This window comes from Nicotiana sylvestris, chromosome 6 (assembly GCF_000393655.2).
Source record: "Nicotiana sylvestris chromosome 6, ASM39365v2, whole genome shotgun sequence".
Lineage (NCBI taxonomy): Eukaryota > Viridiplantae > Streptophyta > Magnoliopsida > Solanales > Solanaceae > Nicotiana > Nicotiana sylvestris.
Window position 1 is genome coordinate 177908701 of NC_091062.1, and position 13440 is coordinate 177922140.

The window sequence follows — 13440 nt, forward strand, 5'->3', positions numbered from 1 at the left end:
GCATGAAAATCACCATGAACTTCAAGAACTTCTAGAATTGCAACCATGCATCCGAACCATATCAAATCAACTCCAAACGACACCAAATTTTGTAGACAAGTCCAAAATGACATAATGGAGCTGTTACAACTTTTGAAATCGCATTCCGACCTCGATAACACAAAAGTCAACTATGGGTCAAACTGTCACAATCCGGATTTCCCACCCTCGGGAGTCGTGATGGCACCTACTAGTGAAAGCTAGGCAAGCCAACTATTCCAATTAATTTACCCTTTTCATTTTTAACCTCTTAGCAATTTCAAGTTAATATATTATTAACAGCAGAAATAACAATGCAGAAGAACAAGAATTTAACAATTAAGTTAATGCCAATACGAATCCATAAACACCAACCACCTAGAACTGGTGTCACAATTTCACAGACTGTCTAAGAAAAACTACAAATAGGGTCTGAACAAGAAAGTACATGTCTGTCTCTAAAGTAGAAAAGAACAGAAAGAAACTATATAGGAAGCGGACGCTAAGGCCTACGAACGCCTGCAGGAGTACCTCGGGTCTCCTGATGGACTGAAGGCAGCAACCCCTAGCTAAGGTCTATATGCTCCAGTACTGGGATCTGCACAAAAGAGTGCAGAGTGTAGCATCAGTACAACCGACCCCATGTAGTGAGTAAGTGTCGAGCCTAACCTCGGCGAAGTAGTGACGAGGCTAGGACACAACAAACAACATAACCTGCAGTTAAACAGTATTTAGTAGAATAATAGTAATAGAAGCAATTCAAAAGTAACGGGGGAGGGGTAACATGCTAAGGGGGAAATGCCAATGTAAAGAATCACAATAATAATGGAATAAGACAATTAAGGTACTTGAACCGAAAACAACAAGAAATCATAACAAACAGGCAATAAGTGCACGACATCACCCTATGTGCCTTACTCTCAATCCTCACCAATGCAATCAAGTAATGAAAATGTGCACGGCATCACACTTTGTGCTTTATCTCTCTTCCTCACCATGTAAATGTCAGAAATATGCACGGCATCACCCTTCGTGCCATATCTCTCTTCTTCAAAATATGCATCAATATCAATGAAAATGTACACGACATCACCCTTCGTGCTTTATCACTCTTTCCTCACCATATGCATAAACATGAATGTGCACGACATCACCCTTCGTGCTTTATCTCTCTTTCCTCACCCAAACAATAGCAACAATCAACATCCCGGCAAGGGAATCAACAATAAGAATAAACACATCCCGGCAAGGGAATCAACAGTGAGAGATAAATACGTCCCGACAAGGGAATCAACTATAACCAAACTTGTACCAACAATTAACTTCGCAAATAAAACCTTAACTGGAGCCAATGCTCAACAATAAACAAATACCACGAAGATAATCATAAGTTTTGCTCAACACGGAGAATCAACAATTTAGGCATTTGTAGCAATTATTAAGAAACACAATGATTACAATTTAAGACTTACAGACATGCTTGACACCGACGTATAGATACTTGTCACCACACCTATACGTCATACATTACACTAGCACATAGCAAATAAAGTACAATATCTATTCCCTCAAGCTAAGGTTAGACCAAACACTTACCTCGAACTTTCATGGCCAACTCAAGCCTCAAACACCGCTTTTCCTTTAGAATTCGCCTCCAATTTACTTGTATCTAACCCAAATTAATTTAACAACATCAATAAATGCTAAAGAATTCATACACAATGCTTAATTATAAGTTTTCTATCATTTTTCCCAAAAAGTCAAAAATCGACCCTAGGCCCGTTTGGTCAAAACTCGAGGTTCAGACCAAAATTCGATCACCCATGAGCCCGAATATGCAATTAGTTTCGAAATCTGAACCCAAAATGAGGTCTAAATTCCAATTATTCAAAAAGCCCTAACTCTACCCAAATTCCTAATTCCTACCATAAAAACCCTAGATTTTTGAATGAAGATTGATGAAATGCAATGGGAAATCGAAGGAAAAAGGTTTAGAATCATATACCAATACTTTGGGGAAGAACTTTCTCCTTAAAAATTGCCTCAATACTCTCTAGTTTTGAAAATATGAAAATGTGGGCTAAATCCCGACTTTGCTACTGTTTTAAGTGTTGGGCGACAGTGTTCATCGCGTTCGCGAGAGCACTGTCTCGTTCGCGAAGAGCTGCCAGTAGTGGACTTACGTGATCGCGGGAGAAGCTTCATGTTCGCAAAGGCTTAGCCCAGCCTGGTCTTCGCATTCGCGATAGAGGGGTCGTGTTCGCATAGTTCTCCCTAGATTCCCTGACCAACCCCTCCTAATGCTACGCGTTCGCGATTGACCAGTCGCGTTCACATAGAGCAAACCCCCCAACGCTCCGCGTTCGCAACCTGGGTCTCGCGCCTGCATAGAACAAATTTCACCCCCAACCCAGTTCCCTTTCGCGATCGCGAGAATGGCTTCGCGATCGCGAGAATGGCTTCGCGACCGCGAAGCACAAAAGGTTTGTGCACCAGAAGCAGCAAAACCTGCAATTTTCTAAGTGTAAAAATATCCCGTGGCCTATCTAGAACTCACCCGAACCCTTAGGGCTCCAACCCAAACATGCACACAACCCTAAAAACAACATACAAACTTACTCGTGCGATCAAATTGCCAAAATAATGCATCGAACTACGAGTTTAGCATCAAAATCAAAGAAAAATCTCAATAACTCTTAAGTTCAAATTTTCACAACCGAGGGTCCGATTTACGTCATATGAAGTCCGTTTCTTACCAAATTTTATAGGCACAACTTAAACACCATATAAGACTTGTATCGCGGGCCCGATAAAATTAAATTCAATTGTATTTAAATTTCCAAAACTCTTATAATTTCAGTTAAACAATTTTCTTCAAAAATTTATTTCTCGGGCTTGGGACCTCGGAATTCAATTCCGGGCATACGCCCAAGTCCTATATTTTTCTATGGACACTTCGAGACTGTCAAATTATGGGTTAAGGTCCGTTTACCCAAAATGTTGACCGAAGTTAACTTAAATTTAATTTTAAAGGCAAAATTAGCATTTTTATCAAATTTTCACTTAAAAGCATTCCGGATATATGCCCGGACCACGCATGCAAATCGAGGTGAGATAAAAGAAGTTTTTAAGGCCTAGGGACAAAAAATTTACTTTCAAACCGAGTGATGACCTTTTGGGTTATCACATTCTACACCTCTAAAATAATCGTTCGTCCTCGAACGGACATAGAAAAGAAGTACCTGAGTCGGGAAAAATATGGGGATATCGGCTCCGCATATCGGACTCGGACTCCTAGACTCCCAGGTAGCTACCTCGGCAGGCTGACCTCTCCACTGAACACGAACAGAAGGGTAACTCTTCGATCTCAACTGACAAACCTACCGGTCCAGAATAGCCACCGGCTCCTCTTCACAGGTCAAATCATTATCCAATTGGACAGTGCTGAAGTGTAACACATGTGATGGATCGCCGTGATACTTCTGAAGCATGGACACATAAAACACTAGGTGCATAGCTGATAATCCTGGTGGCAACGCAAGCTCTTAAGCCACCTCACCCACTCTTCGAAGAATCTCAAAAGGGCCAATGAACCTAGGGCTTAGCTTGCCCTTCTTCCCAAATCTCATCACGCCCTTCATGGGCGACACCCGAAGCAACACTCGCTCTCCGACCATAAATGTCACATCACGAACCTTGCGGTCGGCATAACTCTTCTGCCCGGACTGAGCTGTACGAAGCCTATCCTGAATGATCTTAACCTTTTCCAAGGCATCCTAAACTAACTCTATACCCAAAAACCGAGCCTTTCCCAGGTCAAACCATCCAACTGGCGATCGACACTGCCTATCATATAGTACTTCATAGGGAGCCATCTGAATGCTCGACTGGTAGCTGTTGTTGTAGGCAAACTCTGCTAATGGTAAGAACTGATCCCAAGAACCTCCAAAGTAAATAACACATGCTCGAAGCATATCCTCCAAAATCTCAATAGTACGCTCAGATTGTCCATCCGTATGAGGATGAAATGTTGTGCTCAACTCGACTCGTGTGCCCAACTCACACTGAGCTGCTCTCCAAAAATGTGAGGTAAACTACGTACCTCGATCAGCAATAATAGTCACGGGCACACCATGAAGATGAACAATCTCCCGAATATAAATATCTGCTAACCGCTCAGAAGAATAAGAAACTGCCACAAGAATGAAATGCGCTGACTTGGTCAGCCTATCAATAATAATCCATAATGCATCGAACTTCTTCTGAGTCCGTGGGAGTCCAACAACGAAATCCATAGTGATCCGCTCCCACTTCCACTCAGGAATCTCAATCTTCTGAAACAAACCACCAGGTCTCTAATGCTCGTACTTTACTTGCTGACAATTCAAACACCAAGCTACATAGGCAACAATGTGCTTCTTCATTCGCCTCCACCACTAATGTTGTCGCAAGTCCTGATACATCTTAGCGGCGCCCGGATGAATAGAATACCTGGAACTATGGGGCCCCTCAAGAATCAACTCACGAAGTCCATCCACGTTAGGCACACAAATATGACCCTGCGTCCTCAAAACTCCATCATCTCCAACTGTAACCTGCTTGGCACCTCTGTGCCGCACCGTGTCTCTAAGGACAAGCAAATGAGGATCATCATACTGCTGATCTAGGATACGCTCAAATAATTAAGAACGAGCAACTGTGCAAGCTAGCACACGACTGGGCTCAGAAACATCCAAACTCACGAACTGATTGGCTAAAGCCTGAACATCCAAAGCAAGCGGCCCCTGCTCATTCTTAGGGTCCACCTCTGATTGCGCTGAAAGCTTCGTAGCACATGGACCTCCAAGGATCCTAGAAAAATTCTCACATTCCGTTTCAAAATAAATCATACCCACCATATGCGTCTCATTATGCACAGGTGACAGACTTTGGCAAGTGTCTGCTGTATCTGGATTTTACACGACAATGTCGCCTGCATCAATAAGCTTCTGAATTGCATTCTTCATATTCCAACACTTTTCTATGTCATGTCCCGGGACATCCGAGCAATATGCGCACCTTTGAGAAAAATCAAACTTCTTTGGAAGAGGGTCTGGCATTTTTATCTGGGTCGGCTTCAACATGTCCAGTATCCTTAGCCTCTGGAACAGACTGGCATATGACTCTCCCAAGGGAGTGAAGGTCTTCTTCTTCCGTAACCTCTCGTTCTTAAAGGCTTGATTGGGCCGGAAACCTGATCCCGGGGGGGTTTGGTAGACTCGTGAGGGTAGATAGGCATTTTGTGGAGCTGGGTACTGGGAGAGTGATGTACAACTTTGGGAGTTCTGTGGAGAGAAGTGGCATTGGGGAGGATCATATGGTGCATAAGGATATCCACAGGGATGATGTCGAGGCTGGAAGTATTGATCGGGAAAGCCCATTGGATCATCTTCTCTGTTTCTCTTTCTTCCACCCAAGCTTACTGGGATGTTCTAAATGTTTCTCGAACAACTCATGATTTTGCCTGCCTTGATTCCCTCTTCTATTAGCTCCCCCATTCTTAACACATCATTGAAAGGCTTCCCTAGGGCCGGGATCAAATGACTGAAGTAGGTGGGACCTTGGGCTTGTAGGAAAAGCTCAACCATTTCTTCTTCACCAATCGGGGTATTGACTCGAGCAGCCTGCTCCCTCCATCTGAGCCCAAACTCTCTAAAGATTTCCTCCGGCTTCTTTCCCATCCTAGATATGGAGAAGCGGTCTGGGGTAACGCCTGATTTGTATTGAAAGTATTGAACAAAATCTTGAGCGATGTCACCCAATGTAGGCCACTTACCAACATCTTGACGAGCATGCCAGTCCAAAGCTGCTCCAGTCAGACTCTCACTAAAATATGACATCATCAAGTTATATTTCTCTCCAACACCTCTCATTTCACTGCAATAAACCTTCAGGTGGGTTACCGGATCCCCACACCTATCATACAAGTTAATTTTTGGCACTTTAAACCCCGCGGGCAGACGAACGTCAGGGGACACAGACAGTTCCTTGTAAGCCATGCTTCCCTGGTCTCCCGTTATTTGCTTGTTCTTTAAGGACTGTTCTATGCCTTTCAGCCTCTTGGGTACCCCATCTTTCCCTTTTCTTCCTGTGAACCTTTCATTTTCAACATGAGGCTCATCCCTTGGGCCCTGTTTGTATGAGTAGGGAACCTTGTGGGCAATCTCTGAGGGGTAATATTGGGCATCATGAGCTTGGAGATAAGCGGGTGGATCTTGAGAGTATGGAGGATCATCTGGCATTATGTCCGGAGTTTGGGTAAGGGCAGGATCTAGGAAGCTAGGTGGCGGCGGGGGTGGCACCTTCCTAATCATCCAAGCCTGATACATGTCAGACATGTGTTGTTTTAACATCTTTACCTCTTCAACCAAACCATTGTCCTGTTCAACCAACTGCTTTCGAGCGTCGGTATCAACCAACTCAATTCTGTTGTTGTCTGCCATTGCCTTTGACTTTAAGTTGTAGAGAAGAGTTACCACTTTAAAACCACAAATCAACCACTCTTTTGCTATGAATATAACAAAATGAAGTCATCACGTTAGCGTTAGGGCATTTAATATAAGATAATCTCACTTTATGTGCAATGCACCTAGCCACAGTTATCGGTTCTATAATGACTTCGAAGGTACGAAGGTCAGTTGGCATCATCCCAATTTGTTCATTTCAATCCTCTCTTTTCTTTGCTTTTCTAGCATTTGTTGGCTTGCCCATTTTCCTTCATTTCTTTTTTTTTTAATCATCACCTTTCTTTCTCTCATATCTCACATCCCACAATTCCACCTCTTTTTTTCTTCTTTTTTTCCTTTTTTTTCTTTTAATAAAAAAATGATTTGATCGAACCTTATGTTGCTTACGTATCATGACCCCGCATGAATCAGATCTTTGCGTAGTTCTGAAAGATTGGATACGGGTGAAAAATAAAAATAACAACTAATTTAGAGAAAATATATATTTTTTGTTTTTTCTTTCTCTTTTCTTTTTTGAAAAATGATGAAACTTGTAAACTCTTTTTTTAATTTTCTTTTTCCCTTTTTTTTGATTTTTGAAAAAATGATGAAAAAGTACAAAATTTAAAAATTTTCAAGCTCGCTTTTTCTTATCAAAATGTAACAGAAAACATAATTAGGCCCCACTCGCTTTATCTTCACACTTCACCCCTTTTTTTTTCTTCTTTCTTTTTCATTGTCTTTTTTTCATTTCTTCATCTACCCTCAGCTATCATTGGTCCGCCAAAATGACCCTTTTACCCTTGAATAAATACAACATGTAGCACATAAGATGCATCAGAATAGTCTTTTATTTTTTGGGGTATACCCGTCCTAGACGGACCCAACCTCTGTGTTGAGTCCCCTAAGTCAAAATGCACATGATGCAAACAAACGTTCCTACTAGGGATCCGACATGAGGTATTGTTATACTAGGTTTTAAAAAACCTGGGTTTATTTTTTCTAGACCTGGCTTACCCGAGAAGACAACTCGAGCTGAGGAGGGGCTACGTACCGGTAACCAAAAGATCATCCGGCTTTGCAACTTGTCCGAACCTCGTTCTATTTGGGATATGACACTAACAGAAAGAAGTCACAACCAGTGTGCACTCCTCAGGAGAGAGAAAAGAGGGGTTTCGTAACAGTTTATATATACAATTCAGATAATATCAAGGCGGTAAAAGCAACACTTAGCACATTAGGCCCAAACCTGTAACAAAATCAGATAAAGCCAAATATAACACTTCATCTAAGCTCGAATTCTGAACCTTGAACCAAAGATTCTGGGTACTTTTCCCCAGCAGAGTCGCCAAAGCTGTCACACCACCTTTTTCACTACACCCCAGAAAAGGGGTATAAGAGAGTTTTTTCCAACTTAAAGTGACAAAATCGAAATGGGATTGTTTAATTAAAAATTCAGAGTCGCCACTTGGGATAGTTTATGGTGTCCCAAGTCACCAGTTCAAAATCCCGAGTCAAGGAAAAGATTGACTCTGTTTTACAGTCCGCGAACACAGAAATCCTAGTAAGGAATTCTGTTAACCCGGGAGAAGGTGTTAGGCATTCCCGAGTTCCGTGGTTCTAGCACGGTCGCTCAACTGTTATAATTGGCCTAATTATCCGATTTTAAAACATTTTAAGCCTATGTGCATTTTAACTTTAAAACCGCTTTTATTTAGATATTTTTTAGAAAGATTCAACATCATCTAAAATACATCTTGGACCACGTCACATAAATGCACTCGCGGTCCACGACCCGTTTTATCTAACATTGTTGAGATTGGATTTGGGTCACATAAATGCACACCCAAATTTTAGAGTTAGGTATCACAACTACGTCACGGGAACCGTACCCGTAGCTATGACAATTATCTAATTAACGCACCTAAAGCAAACTACGAGAATTCAAAGTATTTTCTACACTAGTTATGGATGTTCCAAGATACGTGCATTACCTTATATTTGCCTTCCTCCCACTCTGAGATGAGAATGGGAAATACATGGCCTTAGCTCATTACGTTATAATTAAGGAAAAGAAGAAAACGAAATAGTGCAACAATCATTTGCCAAGAAGATATACTAAGAGGAAACTGATGCCGACAAGAGAATGATAACAATCAATACACAATCCATTTGGTATTATAGTCAGTGCAAACTTGACTCACGTGATGAACATAAATAGTCTAGTGAAGGAAGTTGTCAAGTTTTCACTTGGAGAAAAACATGAAAATGATACCTTATTCTTTTGACAAATTTAATAGACCAAATCAAGACAAACTGCAATATGAAAGATATGCTTCAAATAGTCTGATTACGGTCTTTTGTCGAAACTGTTCATTTTAATCCAAATTTCAGATTAATTCACTTCAAATAACACTTGAAATTATGTCAGTTGCAATCATATGAACCAGTCGATAAGAGAATATTAAACATCAACTATCACCATTGATTTAGCTTCGTCTTAATGGCTCTTTGAAAACTTGATTCACAATAATTAAACTAGAATAGGGAGGATTAATAGAAATGAACCTGAGCGCATTTGAGAGGAAAAAACTACTACTGAAATCTGAGTTTTAGCAGGAACCGCGACGCTCGAACCGGTAAACTCGACTCAAATAAAGCTCCATCGGTTTTAACGGAGGTCACCGAAAGTGTAACGTCTAGCCAGATCTATCGCCGGGGTGTTCAGCAGCGAAACAGAGTGAGGAAAAGCAAGGGACGAGGTCATAGCTGGTCACCAGCGACTCCAAGAGACAGCGAAAGATTTCTGGGTGAGCAACCACTCTCTTCTCTGTATATGGCTGTGTGTGCGTGTGGAGAAGATGGTAGTGGGGTGGTGGCTGTTGGCTCGGGCTGGTCGGCATCGCAGAGGTTCAAGGGGTGGGCTGGTTTTTGGGTGTTCTCTTTGAGATTAAGAAGAAGAGGTCGTTTTGTGACCTCTTCATCTAAGAAGACGATCATCAAATCCTTGGTGTTATCAGCGCAGCCTTCAACTTTTTTCTTCTTTCCCTAGCTCATTGTAGGCCTTACCTATAATATAGGTCTAGGTATTTGTAGGGTTTTCTAGGTTAAGGGGTATGAGCCTAGAAATTATAGGCTTAAGAATTATGAGCTAGGTTCAAAATTAGGCTTAAAAATAGGTTGCTCGAGCCCAAGTTTTATTTTTTTCTCGCGAACGAGATTAAAATACGACCTCATTTATTAATCAGTCCTACTTAACTAAAATAACTGTTAAAATAAGACTGATCATTAAAATAAAATTATTTTTTTGTATTTTCAAAATATCGTACTAAAAGATAGAAAAATCATTATAAAATTAAGATAACATTCCTAGAATTATTTTTGTATTTTTGAATTTAGTAGACAAATTAAAAGTCACTAGATAAAAATATTAACTAGTTAAATAAGAGAAAATATTTTTTTGTGATAAAATAAAGCAAATAGAGTCAAAATTAGTTGAAATAACTATATTAGGCCTAAACTAAATATTTACATGCTAAAATATATAAAATCTTGGGGAGGGTCAAAAATCACATGTCTACATGTGGTAGGGTAGTAGGTTGGTCGCTCGTCGTTGCAGTTTCAGGCTAATTGATAACTTGTTGATTGGGTATACTATGGTATATTTGGGGCTTTTTTCGTATTGAAGGTCCTGAATTGTAATTAGATTGATTTTGAGTTGCTGATTGTATTGTGTTTGTATCTCGCCTATAGTAGGCTTGAGGGAGCAGTAAAATCAGGGGAAATGCTGCCCGTTTTATTTTAGAATCGAGTTATCATTTGAGATACGTAATATACTAGCGCCATCTAAATCATATATGTATTTCTTTGTTATAGGTTTGGCGCGCTAGTTAACTTATGCTTGTTGTGTAGTTGTATTGACGACTTGAGGTATCTAAGGCTATCCCTCATTTCCTTTTGGCATGATCCATATGATACAACGAAACAAGCAAGCACGCAACTTTCACAAATGATTCTATTCTTAGAAGTACTAGGGTTGCCTTTGTTCTGGATTCCCCATATGTCATACTATCATATCGTCTGTTCATGGGTCTCATGACATTCCGAGAGATCTAATTGAATTACTTCATTATGCATTGCATCCATTTATACATGTATATTGACCCATGACCCGATGGTGTTATATACGCGTATAGTATATGTATATGGGGTATGGAGAAAGGTTATGGCGTTATATACGCACCACCACCTGATCAGCTAGTATACATTTATGATTTTGCCCACAGAGGCTAAGATGATATGATGTGATATCCTTAAAGGCTTGATGATGTTATCTACGCATATACCTATGCATGACATGACATTTATATGCATATGCATGACATTATAAATGTTTCATGATTTACAGAGCTATTCAGACTTACAAGTTGAGTACTTTACTCCATGTCTATTTCATGTATTTTATATAATAATCTTTATGCCTTACATACTCGGTACATTATTCGTACTAACGCCCATATTACCCGAGGGACTGCATTTCATGCCCGCGGGTGCAATTAAACAGGCTGGCGGTCTCCATTCTTTGGATCCTTTCTCAGCGAGAGTTGGTGTGCTCCATTTGATCCGGAGTTGCTATTGAGTTTTGGTACGATACTTTTGTATACATATGGGTATGACGGGGCCCAGTCCCATCCTTTATAAAATGTACACTCGGTTTGAGGTCTATAGAAAGTCATGTGTAGTTAGATAGTATGTGTCCTTGTCGGCTCAACCCTACCGTATTCCGTATATATATATATATATATATATATATATATATATATATATATATATATATATATGTATGTATATGTATATATGTTTTTTGGGCATGTTTTTCCATGTATGTTATTCACATGATTCAGTAGTTTATTGCCAAACGTTATGCATTGCCTATAATTATTTAATGTTTATATCTTAAATGTATGCTTAGGGGTGTTCGATAGGGAGGACTAGGGCACTCGTCACGCCCCATCAGTTTGGATCGTGATAGTTTTGCCACTTAGAAAGTTTTTTTATTTTCTCTACCCTTGACCCACTTGTCTTTTCACCAAGATCCTTGTATGTTTCTTGCTAATTTCTTACATATAAAATAGATGTACTCCTTTTACATACATCATTATATTGCCATTACACTGACTAATACATCCAGTGTTGTATTTTAAACAGTAAGCAAGCAAAGTTTTATTATTCTTAAGTATCCGTCCTATCATATTAGTTCATATCCTATACGCATATTATCCCAAATACTTTGCTTAAACCGTGCAAGTCCTTATACCCTTCAAGCACTTTAATTACGTTATGAACTCCGAGATTATTAAAATTTTAAGCTATAAATTTATGGGGCTTTACATAATTTGTCCTAGAACCATTTACCAGGATGGATATATTATTAGTAGAGATGCATGATATAATAAGCTTTGTAATTTTTGGTGAAAATTTAAAGTAATAAAGGGTTCGATAAATGAAAGACCATTCAAGTCTATCAAATGCTTTCTCAAGGTCAATTTTCAAAAGCATGTTTGCATTTGCTCCTTTCATCTTATTAAATTTAGAGACGATTTCCTAGATAATAGTGGTTATCACTAGCCCTTCTATTCTTTATAAAACTTGATTGGTAGGGACCAATTAAGTTGTTTAGGAAAGGTTAAATTCTATTGGCAATAATTTTGGTAATAATTTTATAAATAGTATTACATAATCCTATTGGCCTAAAGTTCTTAAGATTATTAGTATTGAGAATTTTTGGTATGAGGCATAAGAAGGTATTATTAATAGATTAAGGGACATGTTGACTGGAAAAAATCTTATGGCAAAAATCTCTAACTGATATTCCTACGATGTGCCAATATTTTTAAAAGAAAAGGGGGTGGAGGCCATCCGATCCTGGGGCCTTAAAGGGGTTAAAAGAAAAGAGAGCCTTAGTAATTTCACTATCTAATAGGCGATTATATGATAGATAAATCTTGGTGGTCAAAAGATGTTGGGTCTGTACATATGCTCCTCCAATTTGTATACACATGAGATGTTGTGAACATATCCTTGAAAAATCTTAGAGTATGACTCATAATTGCCTTTTGGTCATCAATCTAATTACCATGTGCATGCTTAAAGAAATAGATTTTATTTCTTCTTTTCCTGTTCGTAGCCATGAGATGAAAGAATATTGTGTTTGCATCGCCATCATTTAACCAATACACCCTAGATCGAATTTTCGAATAATCCTCCTCGAGCTTGAGGATATTGTTATACTCAAACTTGGGGGTTGCTTCTAAATTGTGGAGGAAGATATTAGTGGAATAATTGTTGGATCGCTGAATACCATTCAATCTTGCTAACAGCTTTCTTTTCTTATGGAAAAGATCCCCAAAAACTGCCCTTTTCCAAATATTGACATTATACTCGAATCTAGAAATGACACTATTTATGTCTCTATTTTCTGAACTACTAGTAACAACTTTAATGAACTCAGGATGTGAGTACCATATTGATTTTAGCCTGAAAGGTTTTATCGAAGATCTATAGGGGTTTGGAAAAAGTTTAACTAATATAGGGTTGTGGTCGGAGTAGGTTTTTGATAAATGAATAATGGAACTATACGGAAAAAACTTAATCCACTCTTCATTGGCTAAAACTCTATCCAATCTCTCCATAATGAGGCCTCTTTTTCTCTTCCAGTGGTGACCATGTAAACTTGCACCCTTTGAATTCTAAATCAATTAAATTACACCTGTAAATGCTGGACCAAAGTTTTGAGCATCTATTTAGGCTAACAGACTTTCCACCAAACTTTTCATTAGAGCTAAAAATATCATTAAAATCACCTCCAATTAGCCATGGTCCATTGTAAGGAGCAGACATATGTTCTAAATTTTTTCACATAATATTTCTAGTAGTC

The 13440-nt window shown here is 39.3% G+C and overlaps 1 long non-coding RNA gene across 1 annotated transcript; it reads right to left on the reverse strand.

Moving 5' to 3' along the window:
* Positions 1-346: 346 nt before the first annotated feature.
* On the reverse strand, positions 347-9536 carry LOC138870086 (uncharacterized). Its single transcript, XR_011400321.1, has 3 exons — positions 9072-9536; positions 1615-1687; positions 347-732 (listed from the first exon to the last, which is right to left on the reverse strand). It is a non-coding gene; the product is annotated as an uncharacterized lncRNA (long non-coding RNA).
* Positions 9537-13440: the final 3904 nt, after the last annotated feature.